At 42.4% G+C, this 18,103-nt stretch overlaps 2 long non-coding RNA genes across 10 annotated transcripts in view; one reads left to right on the top strand and one right to left on the bottom strand.

The window, feature by feature from the left end:
* LOC127008170 (uncharacterized) overlaps window positions 1–18,103 on the top strand; it is a 160,152-nt gene that overhangs the window by 135,663 nt on the left and 6,386 nt on the right. The window contains exon 5 of one of the 9 annotated variants that reach the window (XR_007760896.1): window positions 10,037–10,362. The exons of the other annotated variants lie outside the window; for them this stretch is intronic. This is a non-coding gene — a long non-coding RNA (uncharacterized LOC127008170). Of the gene's footprint in view, window positions 1–10,036; window positions 10,363–18,103 lie in introns of those variants that run through there. 9 annotated transcript variants of the gene reach the window in all.
* Window positions 4,244–18,103, bottom strand: part of LOC127008172 (uncharacterized) — a 159,627-nt gene continuing 145,767 nt past the window's right edge. The window contains exon 6 of the long non-coding RNA XR_007760899.1: window positions 4,244–5,763. This is a non-coding gene — a long non-coding RNA (uncharacterized LOC127008172). The remainder of the gene's footprint in view (window positions 5,764–18,103) is intronic.

Raw genomic sequence — 18,103 nt, 5'->3', positions numbered from 1 at the left:
CACACACACACACACACACACACACACACACACACACACACACACACACACACACACACACACACACACACACACACACACACACACACACACACACACACACACACACACACACACACACACACACACACACACACACACACACACACACACACACACACACACACACACACACACACACGTCCCTGCGCCCCAAACAAACAAGCAAAGTTTCTCCACCTAATCAAGTTAATCGCACAGCTTAAGGTATCGCGAGAATAAACTTGGTGTGAGTCTAATGTACCTCGCACGCAACGACGGCGGCGAGACGATCTTTGCGAGGAAGAGGAGGAGAAGGACATAAATAAGAGCAAGGAAAGGAAGTAACCATCTTGTTTCCTCCACTGTTAATTAGTCGAAATGGTAAAACTGTTTAGTACGTTTTATCTTTAATCTCATGTACTGAAAGAATACTCTGCAGACGGTTTGAAAGTGGCAAAAAAAAAGTTAAAGCAAATCATATATGTCGCTCGAAAGAACTCCTGAATTAACCTAAAACTTTGCATTCCTTATTTATGAATCTAATAAAAAAACAAGGAAAATGTAAACAAAAAGATATAATTGTTCGCTGAATACACATGAAAACACAAACAAACGAACAATAATGAAGAAACTTTGATTATTCTCCCGCTTCTCCGGAAATGTCAGTGCGGTAGTCCTCCTCCTCTTCCTTTTCTTCCTCTTTCCCCTCCTCCCCCCACCCCTTGCATGATAGGTGTGACGCCCGAACACCTGTCGACTAGGCATGACACGCGGAAGTTAGTCATCACGCGAATAAAACTCCTGCAAACACCCACCTGTGTGTGTGGAGAGAGAGAGAGAGAGAGAGAGAGAGAGAGAGAGAGGTTTCTGTGCATTTTTTTTCTCCTGACACACACACACACACACACACACACACACACACACACTATCGGATCGTACACACACTTTACAGCCTTTCAGTTATTCATATTATTTAAAACATCCGACGCTTCAATACTGTACAGTCGATGCCAGCACAGGAAGTAACACCAGACTGTTCTAAATTATTCTTTGCTGCCGCGTTTGTTTCAATTACCGGCCGTGCGACATTTTACTCTCTTCCTTTCTATTACTTTTGAACTTAATATTTTGACAGAACAGCAAATATCACGAGACCGAGCTACTTCAGTGCTATATTTCCGTTAAGTAAGCAATCTTTCATACTGCTATTAATACCACTACTACCACTACTACTAACAATAATGATAATAATGTTAATAATACGAATAATATCAACGCAAAAGCAGTTGAGGAAATAAAATCAAAAGAGAAAAAGCGAAAGAAGATAGGAAAGAAGAAGCTTACGAAGAAAATAACTAACTATTTCGAGAGCAATTCCACTTCCCTTTAATAATGTCTGACCAGGATTCTCTCTCTCTCTCTCTCTCTCTCTCTCTCTCTCTCTCTCTCTCTCATTAGTCTCGTTCCTCGCCTCTCCCTCCTTTTCCGATCCGATTCTTTCTTTCCATTTTCTCAACCCTCCTCCTAATGTTTTTCCAATTAATCGGAGAAAAAGTAATTCTCTCCCAATTAAACTCTCTGGTATCGGCCTGAGAGCGCTGGGGGTCACGATATACCTCGCTTTGGCTCATGTTTAGGAGCGAGAAAAGACAGAGAGGAAGAAAGAGGGAGAGAGAGAGAGAGGGTTTGTGGCGGTTGGTAGGGGAAGGGTTTGAGGGAGAAGGGCAGAGGGGGCGGTAAGGGAGTGGTTTAAGGAAGGGTTGAGAAAGGAGTATGTGGAAAGAGTTTGTCAGAATCGATGAAGAAAGGCAGAGCAAGAGGCGGGATAAATATAAAGTTTTTTTCCTTTTCTTTCTGAGCGGGAGAGATTTTCGTAATTCTGGCTTGGGAGTAGGATGGATGTTGCTAGTTTGGAGAGAGAGAGAGAGAGAGAGAGAGAGAGAGAGAGAGAGAGAGAGAGAGAGAGAGAAAAGAGTCAGTTAGTATAGGAGCAAGGATCGAAAGAAGGGAAAAAAAGGCATCTGTTAGTGTTTATAGTCTGAAAAAAAAGACAGTTGGATTTTCGGCACAGAAGAGAAATGAAGAAAAAAAATGGAGGAGGATTTCAAGACATTTCATTGGCTGGCATCAAGAAGGAGGCTTGAGATAGTTTAAGGAGGGGGAAAATGGCCTCTTAAGACATTTTATCAGGATTAGAGAAGGTTTGTGAGGTACTTTTGATCGGGGGAGAAGGTGTAAGAAGGTTTTAGTAATGGTTAGAAGGGAGAGGGATGAGTGAGGGGATGAGGGGATTGCATGCACTAGGGGAAAAAGTGGAATTACAGGTGTGTGAGGAATGAGGGAAGGACATGTGTATGGGAATGAGGTTGATAGCTTTTAGTACTAGTTAAGGGGAGAGGGATGAGTTGGGCTGTTAGGGTATGAGGGGATGGCATGTGTGAGGAATGAGGGAATGACAAGTATATGGGAATGAGGTTGATAGCTTTTAGTAATAGTTAAGGGGAGAGGGATGAGTGAGGGGATGAGGGGATTGCATGCACGAGGGGAATGAGTGGAATTACAGGTGTATGAGGAATGAGGGAATGACGGATGTAGTGGAATATTATTGATGTGTGTTAGGAAAGCAGAGAGGGCAAGGAGAGGGATTACAACTGTGTGACGAATGAGGGAATGGCGTACAGTTGAATGACATTGATGGTAGGTGTGGATCGAAGATTTGTTATGGGAAACTTTCATATGTTTGGGTAGGAGATGATAGAATGGGACGGGAAGGTGAATCAATGAAAGCAAGAGCAGAGGGAAGCGTAAGCAATGGAAATTAAGAGAGAAAAGAAAGAAAAAATTATGAAAGGAAAGGAGAAAAGCAGAAAGCAAGGGAAGAAAACAGAATTATAAGCTAAATGAAGTGCAGGGAAGGGGAGAAAGGTGAGGGGAAAGACAAGGAAATTAAATAACTGGATAAAATGGAAAGTCGGGCGAAAATGGAGTAAAAAGGAATAATGACGCAAAGTGCAAGAAAGGGAATAACAGGAAATATAAGAATGTATGAGCAATGCAATAAAAAGGATATGATAAGAATTAGGAGAGGGGAGGAAAAGAGAGAGGGAACGATAAAGGAAGGAGAACAAAGCGGTGTAGTGAAAAATAAAGAATAGGAAGGATAAAAAAATAGAGAAGGGAAAAGATGGAACGAAAAGAATAGGAAGAAAAGGGAACAGGATAAAGACAAGAATAAATGATAGTCAAGGAAAAAGAAGGAATAAAATAGGAAAGGGAAGGGAAGGATAAGGGAAGAAAGGGGATTGGAAAAAGATGGGATCGAGGGAATGTGATCTTGTCTTTTCTTCTCTTCTGAATGGATCCTTCTCTCTCTCTCTCTCTCTCTCTCTCTCTCTCTCTCTCTCTCTCTCTCTCTCTCTCTCTCTCTCTCTCTCTCTCTCTCTCTCTCTCTCTCTCTCTCTCTCTCTCTCTCTCTCTCTCTCTCTCTCTCTCTCTCTCTCTCTCGCTCTCTCTCTCTCTCTCTCTCTCTCTCTCTCTCTCTCTCTCTCTCTCTCTCTCTCTCTCTCTCTCTCTCTCTCTCTCTCTCTCTCTCTCTCTCTCTCTCATTTCTTCGTTTTTTCAGCTCGTACAAGAGAGAGAGAGAGAGAGAGAGAGAGAGAGAGAGAGAGAACCGGAGACGGAGTATAAGTTAGAGAAGGATGAGGACAAGTTCGAGGAGGAAAAGAAGAAGAGGAGGAGGAGGAGGAGGAGGAGGAAAGTCAACGGTTCCCAACTATTGACACGGAGAAAAATCCAATTTGTTATCAGTTGAAGGGAAAACCGGTGTCTTGGAGGGAAGAAGGAAGAGAAAGAAAGTAGGAGGAGGAGGAGGAGGAGGAGGAGGAGCGTCGAGGTGAGGGATGAGGAAGAGAAAAAAAAAGGAGCAAGGACGAGGAGGAGGGAAAAAAAGGAGGAGATTAAGGTGGACGAAAAATGAGACAAGAAAGATGTATTTAATAAGCGAAAAATTAACTGGACGGAGCCTTGATTGCGAACCGGGAAAAAAAGGGAAAAAGAAAAATGGTCTGCCGAAGTTGATGAGAACGTTGGGATGAGAAAATAAGAGAGGGAAGAATGAAACATAATAACTGGGAAGAGGAGGAGGAAGAGGAAGAGGAGGAGGCGGAAAAAATTGAGCAGGAGAAAATGAAAGAATAGAAAGAAGAAGAGATACGTAGAGGAGGAGGAGAAGGAAGAGGAAGAGGAAGACATTGAGCAGGGAAAATGGAAGAAGAGGAGAAATAAGAGTAAGGGGAGGAGAAAGAAAAGGAAGAGTAGGAGAAAGAAGAGTAAGAGGAGGAGGGTGAAGAAGGAAAACGAAGAAAAAATAGAGCTGGAGAAAATTAAAGAATAGGAAAAGGAAGAGAAGAAGAAGGGGGAGTAGGAGGAAGAGGAGAAGGAAGAAGAGGAGGAGGAAAAGCAATGATGGCCGCGTGAGTCACCAAGAGACCTGATGAGGTTGACCTGAAGGAAAGTTTTATTCCTCCTCCTCCTCCTCCTTTATCTACTGTTCCTCCTAGTTCACTTTTCTTTCATTCCCTCTTCCTCACCATTGTCCTTTTTTCTCTCCCTTTTTATTATTCTTCCTCCTGCTCATCTTCCCCCTCCTCCTTCTCCTCCCTCCTACTAAACCAAAGCCTGTATCCCTCCTCCTTGTTCCCTCCCCAGCTCATCCGCCTTTTCTTTCACAAAATCTGGACCGGTTGATTTTCCCTTCCACTTATTTCCGTTCTCACTGTGTATCTTTCTCCTCTTATTCTATCTATCTATCTATTATCACTGTCTATCCTCTCTTTTTCCCCTATTATTTTGTCTATTTCCATATTAACGTGTAGGTGCTCTCTCATTTTATAGTTGTGTGATAATGCTAATTGGTTTATTTGTACACCTATCTATTTCTTTCTTCTTTTATACATCACTTGATTCCGACGGGCCAATGAATGGAATGAAGAAAACATAGACAATGATGCCGCCACCTACAACAAATGGAAGGTTTATATGGAAAAGGTGTTTTCTGTTGAAGATGATGATGAAGACTCTGCCAATGATGATGACACTACAATGAATGGAAGCTTTACATGCAAAAGGTGTTTTCGGTGGACAATGATGATAACACCTACAATGAATGGAAGGCTCTTCCGGAAAGGGTGTTTGCGATGAAAGACCTTGACGATGTCAACAAGGTTGAGGAAGCCACTGATATGGATGGCACTGTTGCACACGAGGCGCCCCTGAGCTAGGGGAAGCCTCTCGGTGCAGTCAAAGTGCCAGAGGCAGGGATGATTCCCGTCAAGGCGAGGTCCCTTCACCAGCGGCCGCCACAGCTTCCTACGCTTACCGTAGCCTCACCATGCCTCACAGATTCATGGCCCGCCTCGCAGGGCCCAGTGACCGCCTGCTGGAGGATCTGCAGTGGAACCACGGCGTCAGCATCGTGTGGGTCAGGCAAACCCTTCACATCAAGGGTCACAGAGACGTCGTCCTGCAGTGCCACTGCCTCATGCGCGGCGAGGTCGCCGAGTGCCGGAGGCGCGAGGCCGCTGAGGCCTGTGGTCCGTGATGGGCTCTTTACCACCGTGTTTCTTATCGTTGTCGTTATACCCACCTCCCCAGCAAGATCACAACAGATCACTTTATTCTGTTGGGTCATCATGATCCGGTTCCCGAGTCTTGGGTCACGGCTCAGGTCCAGGAACCCGGAACCTGGGGACGGATCAGGTTTGAGGGACGAGGCGTTGACACCTGCAGCCAACATCAAAAGTTATCTCTTATATTTCTCAACGAGTTAATTAAGCAAGTTAATATAATCTTGACAGCCGTAAAAGAGAGAGAGAGAGAGAGAGTCTACCTTTACAAAGTCCATTTAATCAGAGCTCCTTATAATCTGACTCTCCTCTCGACTCTCCACTTCCTTTGTACAACACTCAGCCTCTCCTATTAACTTCTTCCCCCCTCCTACCTCTCCTCCCTCTTCCTCCACTCCCCTTCTCCCTTCCTTTTCCTTTACTCAGCTTCTCCTAACAAGCTTCTTTATCCCCCCTTCCTCCTCTTCTACCTCTCTTCCTTCTTCCACTTTACTTTCCACTCCTCTTCTCCCTTCCTCTTCCTTTTCCATTACTCCTCCACCTCTCCCTCCCTCCTCCTCCCCTCCTCCCTCTCCTACCTCTCCTCCCTCTTCCACTTTTCTCTCCACTCAGCCTTCTTTCCTCCAATTTTCATTCCTCTTCTCCCTTTCTCACCCTCTCCTGTTAAGCCTTTTCTCCCTCCCTTCCTTCCTTCCTTCCTCTTCCACTTTTCCTTCCATTCCTCTTCTCCCTTTCTCTTCCCTTTTCACTCTTACCCCTCTCCCTTCCTCAGTTTCTCGTATATGCTTGATCCCCCTCCCTTCCTACCTTTGCTCCCTCTTCCTCTTCTTTTCCTCTTCCCTTTCCACTCCTCCCCCCCTCCCTCCGTCACACCTTTCCCAGGTAAGCCAAGCGTAAAGAAACTTCTCACATCTTGAATGGGATTCCAGACTTGCTGCTTAAATCTCTCTCTCTCGCTCTCGCTCTCTCTTCTCTCTTCTCTCTCTCTCCATTTTGATGAAGGTGAATGGGAAGGAAGTTGTGCAAGTGGAAGTATTAAGAGGAGAAGGGAGGGAGGGAAGAGGGAGGGGGTAGGAAAAGGGGCCCCAACCACTATTATCGTAACTAAAATCCTGTATTGTAACCATTCTATCCCATTTCTCTCTCTCCTCTTTGTCTCTTCTCTTTTCTCTCCACCTTCTCCCTCTATTTCTCATCATAGTCTCTTCCTTCTCCTCCACTTTTTTCCTAAATACTCCTCCGATTCTTCTTTCAGTAACCACCTCTTCCATCTTCCTCCTCCATCGCTTCCTCTGCCTTTTCCATCTTCCTCCTCCCTCACAGTATCTCCTCCCTTTCCCTTCCATCGTCTTCCTATTTCCTCCATTGCTTCCTCTTCCTCTCCATCTCCCTCCTTCCCCTTCCATCGTCACGTTCTCTCCGAAGAAGGTGGAGGAAACGTGACGGTTGGGTCCTGCCGACGTGAGGGAAAGAGAGGGAAAGATGAAAAGAGAGAGTGACACATGGAAGATGAGGGGGGATTAAAGACGATGGAAAGGGAAGAACTGAGGGAAGAAGAAGGTGAGAGATGAAGGGACAGGGATAATAAAAGAAGGAAGAACGAGGGTGAAGAAACAGAGGAAAGGGAAATGACTGAGGGAAGGGGCGGGGGAGAGAGGGACTGCGGGAGATATGAAATGGGGGAAAGAAAATGGAGAAACTGAAGAGAGGAAAAACGATGAAAGGGGGAAAGAGAGATGGGGAGGAAAGACATAAGAGAAAATGAGGGAAGGAGAGGAGAGAGGAATGGGAGGAAGCAAAATCTAGAGAAAGGGTAAGGGAAGGAAAAGACAGGAAGGGGTAGCCATGAAATATGAGTGAATTTGGCAGGAAGGGAGGAAGTGGAGGGCGGAAGAAAAAATTGGGAGAGAGAAAAGTGTTGGAGGGAAAAAGGAAGGAACGGAGGAAAACAGCGACAAAGTAAGGTTAGGGAAAACTTACGCCATTATTTTCATGGGTTTTTTTCATTCTTTATTTATTTTCTTCACTTCCTTTCCTGCATTTTCTTATTCCTTTTTTTCATTCTCAATTATGTTTTTTTTTTCATTATTTTTTCTTTCTCTCCTTTGCTTCCTCTCCTTCATTTTCCTGCTTTCCTTTTCCTCATGTTTTTCTTTCATTATTTCTTCCTTCTTTGCTTCCTCTTTTATTTCCTTGCTTTCCTTTCATTATTTCTTCCTTCTTTCCTTTTTTGCTTCCTCTCCTTCATTTTCTTGCTTTCCTTTTCGTTATCAGTTATTTTTCTTCCATTATTTCGTCCTTCCTTTGTTTGTCCTCCTTTCCTTCTTTACTTCCTTCTTCCTCAAACATCTTTTATCTCCTTGTGTCTTTTCCATTCCTTCCTTCTTTCTGATATCCTCTTCCCTCTTTCGTTCTTCCACCTTTGCTTCTTCCTTCCTCTCTTCCACCTGTCCTTCTTCCTTCCTCAGTTATTTTTTTCTTCCCTCTCTTCTCAATTTATCTTCTCCATTCTTCTCTCCTTCGTTCGTTCTTCTTCCTCAATAACTTTCCTCCTATTTCTTCTCTCTCAATTTCCGATTTTCTTCTCTCCTCTGACAGTTCTCCCTTTACTTTTTCCTTTCTCAGGTTTTATTCCTCTCCTTCCTTCCTTCCCTTCCCTGCCTCCTACATACCTACTTCCTCCAGCCTCCTTCTCTCTTTAGTTTTTTCCTTTGTTTTTCCTCCATTAATTTCCTATTCCTCATTTTTTCATCCTTCCCTCTTCCTTCCTCCTTCCCTCGTTCTTCACTTCCTCCTTTCCTCCTTCCTTCCTCCTTCCTCCTCTTTTTTTCCTTCTTCCTACTCCTCACTTTCTTCCTTTCTATTCCTCACTTTCTTTCTTCCTTTTCTTTCCTGTCTTTCTATTTCTCCCTTTCTTTCTTTCTTCCTCTTCCTTCCCTTCTTCCTATTTCTCGCTTTTTTCCTTTTTCCTTCTCTCCTTCCTACTCTTCCCTCCTTCCTCCCGAGATGCAAACGGTCATACTAACTAGATCACCCCCATCGTGAAATCAAGAGGAACACGCTAGACGGAACCTCCTCCTCCTCCTCCTCCTCCTCATTGAAGGTTAAATCCCTCCTCGACTTCACAACTTCTTGGATTCCTTCAGTCTCTTCTTTCTTTCCTCTTTTTTTTCTCCTCCTCTTTACTTACTGTGTCTACATCCGCTTTATAAGATTTGGTTTTCTCTTATTTCCCTTCTCTTCTACCCTTTGTCATTCTCTTCTTCCTCACTTTTACTCCTTTACCTCCTTTCCTTCTTTACCTCCTTCCCTTCTCTTCTACTTCATTCTTTATCTTCTATCTCCTTTTCTACCTCTTTTCCCTCTCTTCTAACTTCTTCCCTTTCTCTTCTAACTCCTTTCCTTCTCTTCAGACTCCTCCTCCTCTTTCTCTTCTAACTCCATTTCTTCTTTATAAATTGCTTTCCTTTTCGTCTTTCTGCTTTCCCTTTTTTCTACGTCCTTTTCTTCTCTTCTACGTTCTTTCCTTTCCTTTCTCATGTACCTCCTTTCCTTCTTCTCTTCTCTCCCTTCTCTTCTCCCGGCTTCTTTTTTTCTCCCATGTCTTCGCCTGGATCTCGGCCAACTCCTGATCTTTCTCTTCGCCTCTTTCTCTCTCTCGTTCTTCTTTCACGGTTATCTTGTTCGCTTTACTTCAGTGTTTTGGTCGGTAAGTTTAGATGCTGTTTATGTTGCTGTCGGTTTGTCTTCATGTTCGTTGGGATGTGATTATTTTTATTGCGTCTGTTTGTTGTTTTCTGTCTTCGTTTTCTTCATAACTTCTTTGACTTTTCCTTCTTTTCCAAATCATCTTTCATTCCCCTCATCATTTTTATGCCTATTCTCTTTTTTCCTTTGGTTCTCATTCTCTTCTTCTTCTTCTTCTTTCTTCTTCTTCCTCTTCTTTCCTCAAGTTTATTTTCCTTCTTCTTTGGCCAAAACACGAATCTCATTTCTTACCCTTTACCTGTTATTTTTATTTTCTTCTTTTTCTTCTGTTTTTCTTCATCTTCTTTTTCTTCTGCTGCTGCTTCTTTTTCTTCTTCTATTTTCTTCTTCTTCTTCTTCTAATCTTTCTTTCATCGACTCTTCCAAACTTTTCCCAAACCCTTCTTATCTTCATTGGTATTTGCTCTTCCTGGTTCCTGGTACTTTTTCCTCCTCCTCCGCCTCCTCCTCCTCCTTCTTCTCTTCCTCCTCCTCCCTCCTCCTCCGCCTCCTCCTCCTCCTCCTTCTCTTCCTCCTCCTCCTCTTCGCCCTCCTCTTCCTCCTCCTCGTCCTCTTCCTCCTCCTCCTCCTCCTCCTTCCACCTGGCCATACTAATGACCCTCCCAATGTCACTCACCCCCAAGAGGCCAAACGTGTGCTGGATAGAGGAGGAGGAGGAAGAGAAGTAAGAAGAGGAGGATATGAAGAAGTAGAAAAAGAAGAAGACGACAACGAAGAAGACGCAAAGACGAAGAATACAAGGAAATAGACACGAAGACAAAGAAGGCGATGACGAAGAAGACGAAGACGAAGAAGAAAAAGAAGAAAAAAAGCAAGAAATAACATGAACAAGCAACAAAATCTCGAACAAGAAAAATATATAAACCAAGAACCAAATAAAAAGTAGAAAGAACAAGAAAATAACAGGAGGCGAAATGTAAGAGAAGTGGGAGAAGAGGAGGATGAGGAGAGGCAGTAGAGGAGGAGGAGGAAGAAGAAGAGGCGAGACAGACAGACGCGAGGCAACAGCTGCAGATGTATACTACTACTCGTAGGTGATGTGTGTGTACCCCTGTGTGCGTAAATTACACACACACACACACACACACACACACACACACACACACACACACAATCTTCAGAGAGAGAGAGAGAGAGAGAGAGAGAGAGAGAGAGAGAGAGAGAGAGAGTTAGGAAGTATAGTGCATGAACCGTACAGTGTGTGGTGGAGACTGAGAGACATCTGGCGGTGAGAGGTGGAAGGAGGTGTGTTGTGTGTTATGGGGAGGGAAGAGGAGAAGGAGGAGGAGGAGGAAGGGAAGGAAAGAGGAAAGGAAGGAAGAGGGAGGAAGAGAAAAGATTTAAGGTAGATGATGTGGACTGGAAGAATGAAGGGATGCAGAGAGAGAGAGAGAGAGAGAGAGAGAGAGAGAGAGAGAGAGATGAATACTGAAGATACATACAAACCGACACAGACATACACGCAAACGTACATAGAGAAAAAAATATATAAACTGGAAAAATATAGGTAAAGGAAAAACTGAAAAGAGAGGATGAGAGCAAGGGCGACTGAAAATGAGAGATGGAGGGACCTAAAACAAAAATATGATCGAAGATAATATTTAGAAAGGAAAAAATGTAAATACGGCGAAAGAGAAAAAGGAAATCACACCGAAACAAAAAAAAATGAAAAGACCGCGAAAGGTAAAATGAAAATACATAAAAAAAGAAAACATGGAAAAACAGCGACAGAAGAAAATGAAAATACACGAAAGAAAAAAAGGAAAAGTGAAGGGAAAAAAATGAACTTGAGGATTTGCAATAGAGAGGAAGCTGTGAAGAGAGGGAGGAAAGGTGTCATCGGCATACTTTGAGATACAGAAGGAAAAATGGAAAACAACCGCCTGAAGGGAAAGTGGAATAAAGGTGTAAAGAAGAAGGAGGAGCAAAGAAAGGAACTAGAGAAAGGAAATTTGTCTTAGGCCTACGGTGAGATAAGAAACAAGGAAAAAGACTAAAGAAACCCCCTCAAGTGAAAGAAGAAAAAAGAAACAAAGAATAAGAATGAGGTGGAAAGTAAGAGAAAGGAAAGAGGGAAGCTGTAGAGAGAGGGAGGAAATTTGTCAGCATAGGCCTACGGAGAAATACAGAAGAAATAAAAGGTATACAGAAGAAGGAGGAGGACGAGGAAACTATAGGAAAGAGGGAAGCTGTAGAGAGAGAAAGGAAATTTGTCATAGGCCTACGGTGAGGTAAGGAAGAAGGAAAGGAAAAGAAAATAAGACGCCTGAAGGGAAAGTAGGGGGAAAAAAAGTATTACTAGTGTGAATTTTTTAGTAAGCAGCGCATCCACAATATATTTTAAGAGGGTCCATTTTTACTGCCCTGAGGCTAACAGATGCTCCGGGAAATTTACATCTCTGCCTCCTGCGAGACCTGGGAACCCATTTCACACACACACACACACGTTGGAATTATTCTCACATTGTGTTCCTTTGCATCTTATATTAGTGTTAAGTGTCCTCCTCCTCTTCCTCTTCTCTTCCTCTGGTTCCTTTTTCTCCCCCTCATCCTCGTTCTCTTTCTGCCCCTCATCTTCCTCCTCTTCCTGTTTTTGCTCCTCGTCTTCATCCTGCTCTCCTCTTCCTCTTTTCCACCCTCTTCTTCCTCCTCTTCCTGTCCCTCATCTTCCTCTTCCTCTTTTTGCTCCTCATCTTCATCTCCATCTTTCTCTTTCTCACCCTCTTCTTCCTTCTTTCTTCCCTTTAGGAGATAATGCTAATCCCGAATAAGACTTTCATCTCCTTAACTCAAATTACCACCACAATTACAGCCACAATCTTGTCCTCCTCCTCCTCCTCCTCTTTGTCCCTCTCCTCTTTCAAATCTGCCTCGAACTCTTCCACTCTCCACATCTTCCTCTTTTTTTTCCATTTATTTTCTCTTTTCTCTGTTTTTCCTCTTTTTTCCATCTTTTTTTTCATTTATTTTGTCATATCTCTTTGTTTTCCTCTTTTCCCTTACTCCTCTTCCTTTTTCCTGCCTCTTTTTTCCATTTATTTTCCATTTAGTTTGTTTTCCTCCTCTTTTCCCTTACTCCTTTTCCTTTTTCCTTCCTCTTTTTTTCCATTTAGTTTCTTTTCTCTGTTTTCTTCCTCTTTTCCCTTACTCCTTTTTCCTTTTGTTTTTCATTTATTTTGTCATATTTCTTTGTTTTTCCTCTTTTCCGTTACTTCACATCCCTTTCTTTCTTGCCCTTAAAACTTCACTCTTATTTTGGGGGCAATATAAAAGAATGAAAAATGGGAGAGAAAAAGAACAGCCGCCAACACCAATATACCTCGCAGGAAAAAAAACGATACAAAAAAAAAAGGAGCAGCAACCACAACAACCAATCAGAATCTTCGGTTAAATTCCTTCAGCCAATGAGATTTCCTGATTGAACTACAGCAGAGAGAGAGAGAGAATACTAAGCCGGAACGTACAAAGGCAGACCGATTCCAACCTGTGTCTGAGGAAAGAACTCAGGATTAACCGCAGAGAGAGAGAGAGAGAGAGAGAGAGAGAGAGAGAGAGAGAGAGAGAGAGAGAGAATACTAAGCCGGAACGTACAAAGGCAGACCGATTCCAACCTGTGTCTGAGGAAAGAACTCAGGATTAACCGCAGAGAGAGAGAGAGAAAGGGGCTCTGTAATTTCAAGTCCATGAGTGAGTGAGAGTCAGTGAGCGAGCTAGTCAGTCAGAGTGTGTGTGTGTGTGTGTGTGTGCGCGTTTGTGTGTGTAAAGAGCGAGAGTAGAGACAGACAGACATACAGAGAGAGTGAAGAAAAATGTGAAGAAAAAATATAAAAGAAAAAAGGAGGGCAAGAGAGAGACCCCGACTTCTCCTCAAGACTCAAAGGAATTTCATTTGGATTGAAATCAACGTTGAAGACTGTGGTTGTGAATACTCTAATGGTCAGTATGGGAGGGAGGGGGGGAGGGGGAAGAAGGAAATTGAAGGAGGGACAGAAATAATGGAGAAACGAGATGGATAAAGAGAGGGAGAAAGAGAAGGTGGGGGGGGGGGATAATATGAAAGAGAATGAGGTATGTGGAAAGGAGAATGGCGAGGGAAGGTATTAAAGGAAGAACTGAAATGATAGAGAAATTAAAGGGATGAATAGCAGGAGAGAGAGAAAGGAGGAGGATGGAGAATATAAAAGAGAATGAAGTATATGGAAAGGAGAATGGGGAGGGAAGGTATTGAAGGAAGAACAGAAATAATGGAGAAACGAGATGGATGAATGAAGGGAGTGAGAGGGGGAATAGAAAATAATAGCAAGAGAAGGAAATATGTAAGAAGGGAGAGGAAAGACTGGAGGGACAGAAATAATGGAGAAAGGAGAAGAATGAATGAAAAGAAGAAGGGGGGTAGTAAATAAGAGATAGAGAAAAGGAAAGGAATTATGTACAAAGAAGAATAAGTAGATGGAGGAAAAAGATTGAAGGAGGAACAGAAATAATGGAGAAATGAAAGATACTTGGAGGGAAGGAGAGGGATTAGAAAATGGGGGATAGAGAAGTAAGAGAAGGAAATACATAGAAAGGAAGAGAGTAGGAAGGGAAGAGAAAGGTTGAAGGAAAGAGAGAACGCAGAGGAAAGGAGAAAGGATAAGAAATAGAAGAGACAGAAAGAGAAGTAAGAAAAGATGTAGAAAGACGAAGGGTACGGATGGAGAAAAAACGAGAGGGGACGAGATAAAATGATGATAGGAAAGAAGGGAAGAAGAGAAATGGGTGAGGAGAGAGATGCTGTGAGAGAATAAAATGTGGATACGAAGAAAAGACTAGGAAAGAGAAAGGTAGAAGAAGGAAGCTGAGATGGAGAAATCGTAGAAGAAAAAGGAGACGAAGGAAAGGAAAAAAAGCCAAGGAGGAATAACGAGAGTAAAAAATGGAAAAGACTTTGGGATTAGGAAAGAAGCAGGGATGAGGAAAAAGAAGGGGGAAAGGAAAGATAAGGAAAGTAATGGAGAGGAGGAAAGGAGGAAGATGTGGAATGAGGGAGGAAAGGAAGTGTGAATAGAAAATGGGATCTGAAGTTTGAAATGGAAAAAAACGGAAGGATAGAAAAAGAAGGGAGAGATTAAAGGACGGAAATTAAAAAATGGGGAGATGAAGCAAATAGAAGAGGAAAGTAGGGTGAGAAGAAATTAAGAAAAATTAAAAGGAGAGAAACAAAGAGATTGGAAGAGAGGAATAGTATTAAGACGGAAAGAAGGATAAAGAGAACAGAATCTGATGAACTACTATTTTCAAAAGATAACTGAGAGAGGAATAGAAGAAAATAGAAGAGAGAAAAGGATAATATGGATAAAATAGAAACTACTGAACTTACATTACAAAAAGAAAGCAGATAGAAGAAAAGGAAATAATGAAAATATGGGAAAGAGTAAAGGACGAAAAAGGAGTAATCAGAATTCCATGATGTGATATTTTGAAAAAGGAAAATCTGATGGAAGAAAAGAAGGGAAGAAAAAAGAGAAAATATAGTCTGATGAAGTGACAATTTAAAGGGAAAATAAGAAAATGAGAGAGAGAAAAGGATGAGTAGAGAAAATTTTCTGCGACAAACTAATAGAAGGAAATTAAGAGAGGAATGGAAAAGAAAAAAGACGAATACAGAGAAAATCAAGAAATGGAACGAAGGAAAGTGAAAAGAGAAAAAATCCGACGAACTAAAATTTTGAGAGGAAAAGGCAGAGAAAATATATAAAATGATGAACTGACAACTTGAAGCGAAAAGAAGGAAATAGACCAGGAGAGGCGAGGACGAATAAAGAAAACCAACTCCGATGAACTAAAATTTTGAAAGGAAATACGAGGAACAGGAAACAATTAGAGGAAAAGACGATTGAATGGAAAGATAGTATGATGAATTTAGAAAGAGAAAAACGAGAGCAGAAAAGAAGGTAAAGAAGGAATAGAGAAAACAAAACCCGATGAACTTAAAATTTTGAGAGGAAAAAAACGAGAAGGCACAAGAGCAGAGGAAAAGACTAATAGGAAGAAAATATAACCTAATGAAGAGAAAAACGAGAGCAGAACAGAAGGTAAAGGAGGAATAGAGAAGATAAAACCCAATAAACTTAAAATTTTGAAAGGAAGAAAAACGAGAAGGTAAAAGCAGAGGAGGAGAAGAACAGAGAGAAACTTAATCTGATGAAGGAGGAAGAAAAAGCTAAGAGGAGAAAGGAAAGGACGGAAATAGAAGAAAAGTCCAGTGAACTTAAAATTTTGAAAGGAAGAAAAACTAGAAGGTAAAACAAAAGGATAAGACGAATAGAGTGAAAATAGAATCTGATGAACTAACATTGAGAAAGAGAAAAACGAGCCCCGAAAAGAAGGACGCAGCAGAAGAAGGTAAACGGCCGTGTACACACAACGCAACGAGGTTAATTAATGTGTACACACGCGTACACAAATACACACAGTCTCTCTCTCTCTCTCTCTCTCTCTCTCTCTCTCTCTCTCTCTCTCTCTCTCTCTCTCTCTCTCTCTCTCTTCCCATCATTCACACGCTTCATTTTCACCCAACTTTTCCCTGATTTATGCTTTTTATCTTCGTTTTCTTTCACTAATTTCGCCCTTTTTCCTATCTATCTTTTTCTCTTGGTGTGCGTGTGTGTTCCCCAGTCTCCTTCCTCCTGCTGCTCCTCATCCTGTCCTTCAGCCTCTCCTTCCCCGTCACTTCATCACTCCCTTCCTTCCTTCCTTAGTCCCTAACCATTAATTATTGATCCTATTTATTCAGCATCTCTCTCTCTCTCTCTCTCTCTCTCTCTCTCTCTCTCTCTCTCTCTCTCTCTCTCTCTCCCTTCCTCCCTCCTAACGCTCCCACCTCCTCCGCTCTCCTTATTACGCCCTCAAAAAAGGCTTCGAAACGTGCCTCGGATAAAATGAAGCCCCGAAGGAAGCATCTGAACCGCCGCCTCCTGCTTGACCCTTTAGTTCGAAGCAGGAGTTTTGGGGCTTCGTGTTTCGCTCGATCTTGTGAAATGGGTCTTTAATTTCGTCGTCTCCATCTTGTTTTATTTTCGTTTGTTGATTTGTTGTTTTAGATGATGAATAGGAAGAAGAGGAAGATATATAAGAAGAGAAGGGGATTAAGGAAGAGGAGATAGGGACAGAGGAAAAGAAGTATATGGAGGAGAAGGAGATAAATGAGGAGGGAATGGAAGAGGAGGAACCGTTTTTTTCTCTTCCTATTGCTTCTCATCCTTTAATAATCATCCCAACTATCTCTGCCCTCCTCCTGCTCCTCCTCCATTTTCTATTATTACTACTTCTTATTCTTCTTCTCCTCCTTCCATGTTCTGTTCCTCCTCCTCCTCCTCCTCTTTCTCCATTTTCTATCATCACTACTTCTTATTCTTCTTCTCCTCCTTCCATGTTCTGTTCCTCCTCCTCCGTCTCTTCCACCTCCTCCTCCTCCTCCTCCTCCTCCTCCTCCTCCTCATTAGGCATTAGACAAAATCCACTTAGCGTCCAACTTAATTATGTGATTATCAGTAATTAATCTATTAAGGTCGATGATGATGGCCGATGAACATTATGTTGATGGCGGTGGTGGCGGAGGGGGTGGTGGGTGATGTCTGTCTGTCTTCCTGTCTGATTCTGTGTGTGTCTGTATGTGGTGATGATGATTCTGTCTGTTGTCCTGTCTGTCCATCTATTTCTGTGTCTGTGTTGTGTTGGAAATTGCAGTGATTGGTTATGTCTGCCTTCCTGTCTGTATGTCTATTTCTGTGTGTATTTGTTATGGTAGTGGTTTTATCTGTCTAACTTATCCTGTTCTCTTGTTATCTATTCTATCTTTTATCTTATCTATTTCTGTCAATTCTTTACCTATCTATCTATCTATCTATCTATCTTTACCATCTATCCATCTCCCTACACTCATTAATCTACCTGTCCACTTATCTACCTTCCTATAAACCGCCCTATTTCCTATTAACATAACGAGACAGTTTCCTTATAATTAGTGAAATAAGGCCTACACACTCCCTTCCCTTCCCCCTAACCTTACACAACCCTCCCTCCCTCCCGTCCCTCCTCCCCCTGCTCCCACCCCCCCCCCCTAGGCCCTCCCAGTCTCCCTATACCTCAAACGTTGGCTGTCCTATCTACCTTCACCTTTACTCCCTTCTACTTCCCCGCTCTTACTTCCCTTCTTTTTCTACAGTACTCAGTGTCCCCTTATTCCCTTTCTTCTTCAACGTTCTTAATTTTCCCTCTTTCTTCTCTACTGATCTTTCCCTTATTAACTTTCTACTTCCTTTTCTACCTCCTCCTACGCCAACCTTACATCTTATCTTCTCAATTATTCCTCTCTACTTCCCCTCTCCTACTTCTTCCCTCTAACGCAGTTCATCTTTCTTTAATACCTTTCTTCTTCCCTAACCATCTTCCTTTCAATTCCTCTCTCCCCTTCTTTTACTTTCTTCCTCTTCCTACCCTAATCATCATCATTTTATATACCTTTCTTCTCCTTATTTTCCACTTTTTCCTATTCCACCCATTCTTTCCTTAATCACCTTCTTTCCATTGTTCTACCCCTCTATACTTTCATTAATCCCATTCTCGGCCTTTTCCTTTTTCGTAACTCTCCATTCTTTAATCCATTCTCTTCCCCCTCAGCCCCTTCTACTTCCCCTCTTATTCTCCTC

The sequence above is a fragment of the Eriocheir sinensis genome, chromosome 37, assembly GCF_024679095.1.
Source record: "Eriocheir sinensis breed Jianghai 21 chromosome 37, ASM2467909v1, whole genome shotgun sequence".
Taxonomy (NCBI): domain Eukaryota; kingdom Metazoa; phylum Arthropoda; class Malacostraca; order Decapoda; family Varunidae; genus Eriocheir; species Eriocheir sinensis.
Note: the sequence above shows the minus strand (reverse complement) of the source record. Positions and strands in the feature narration are given on the sequence as shown.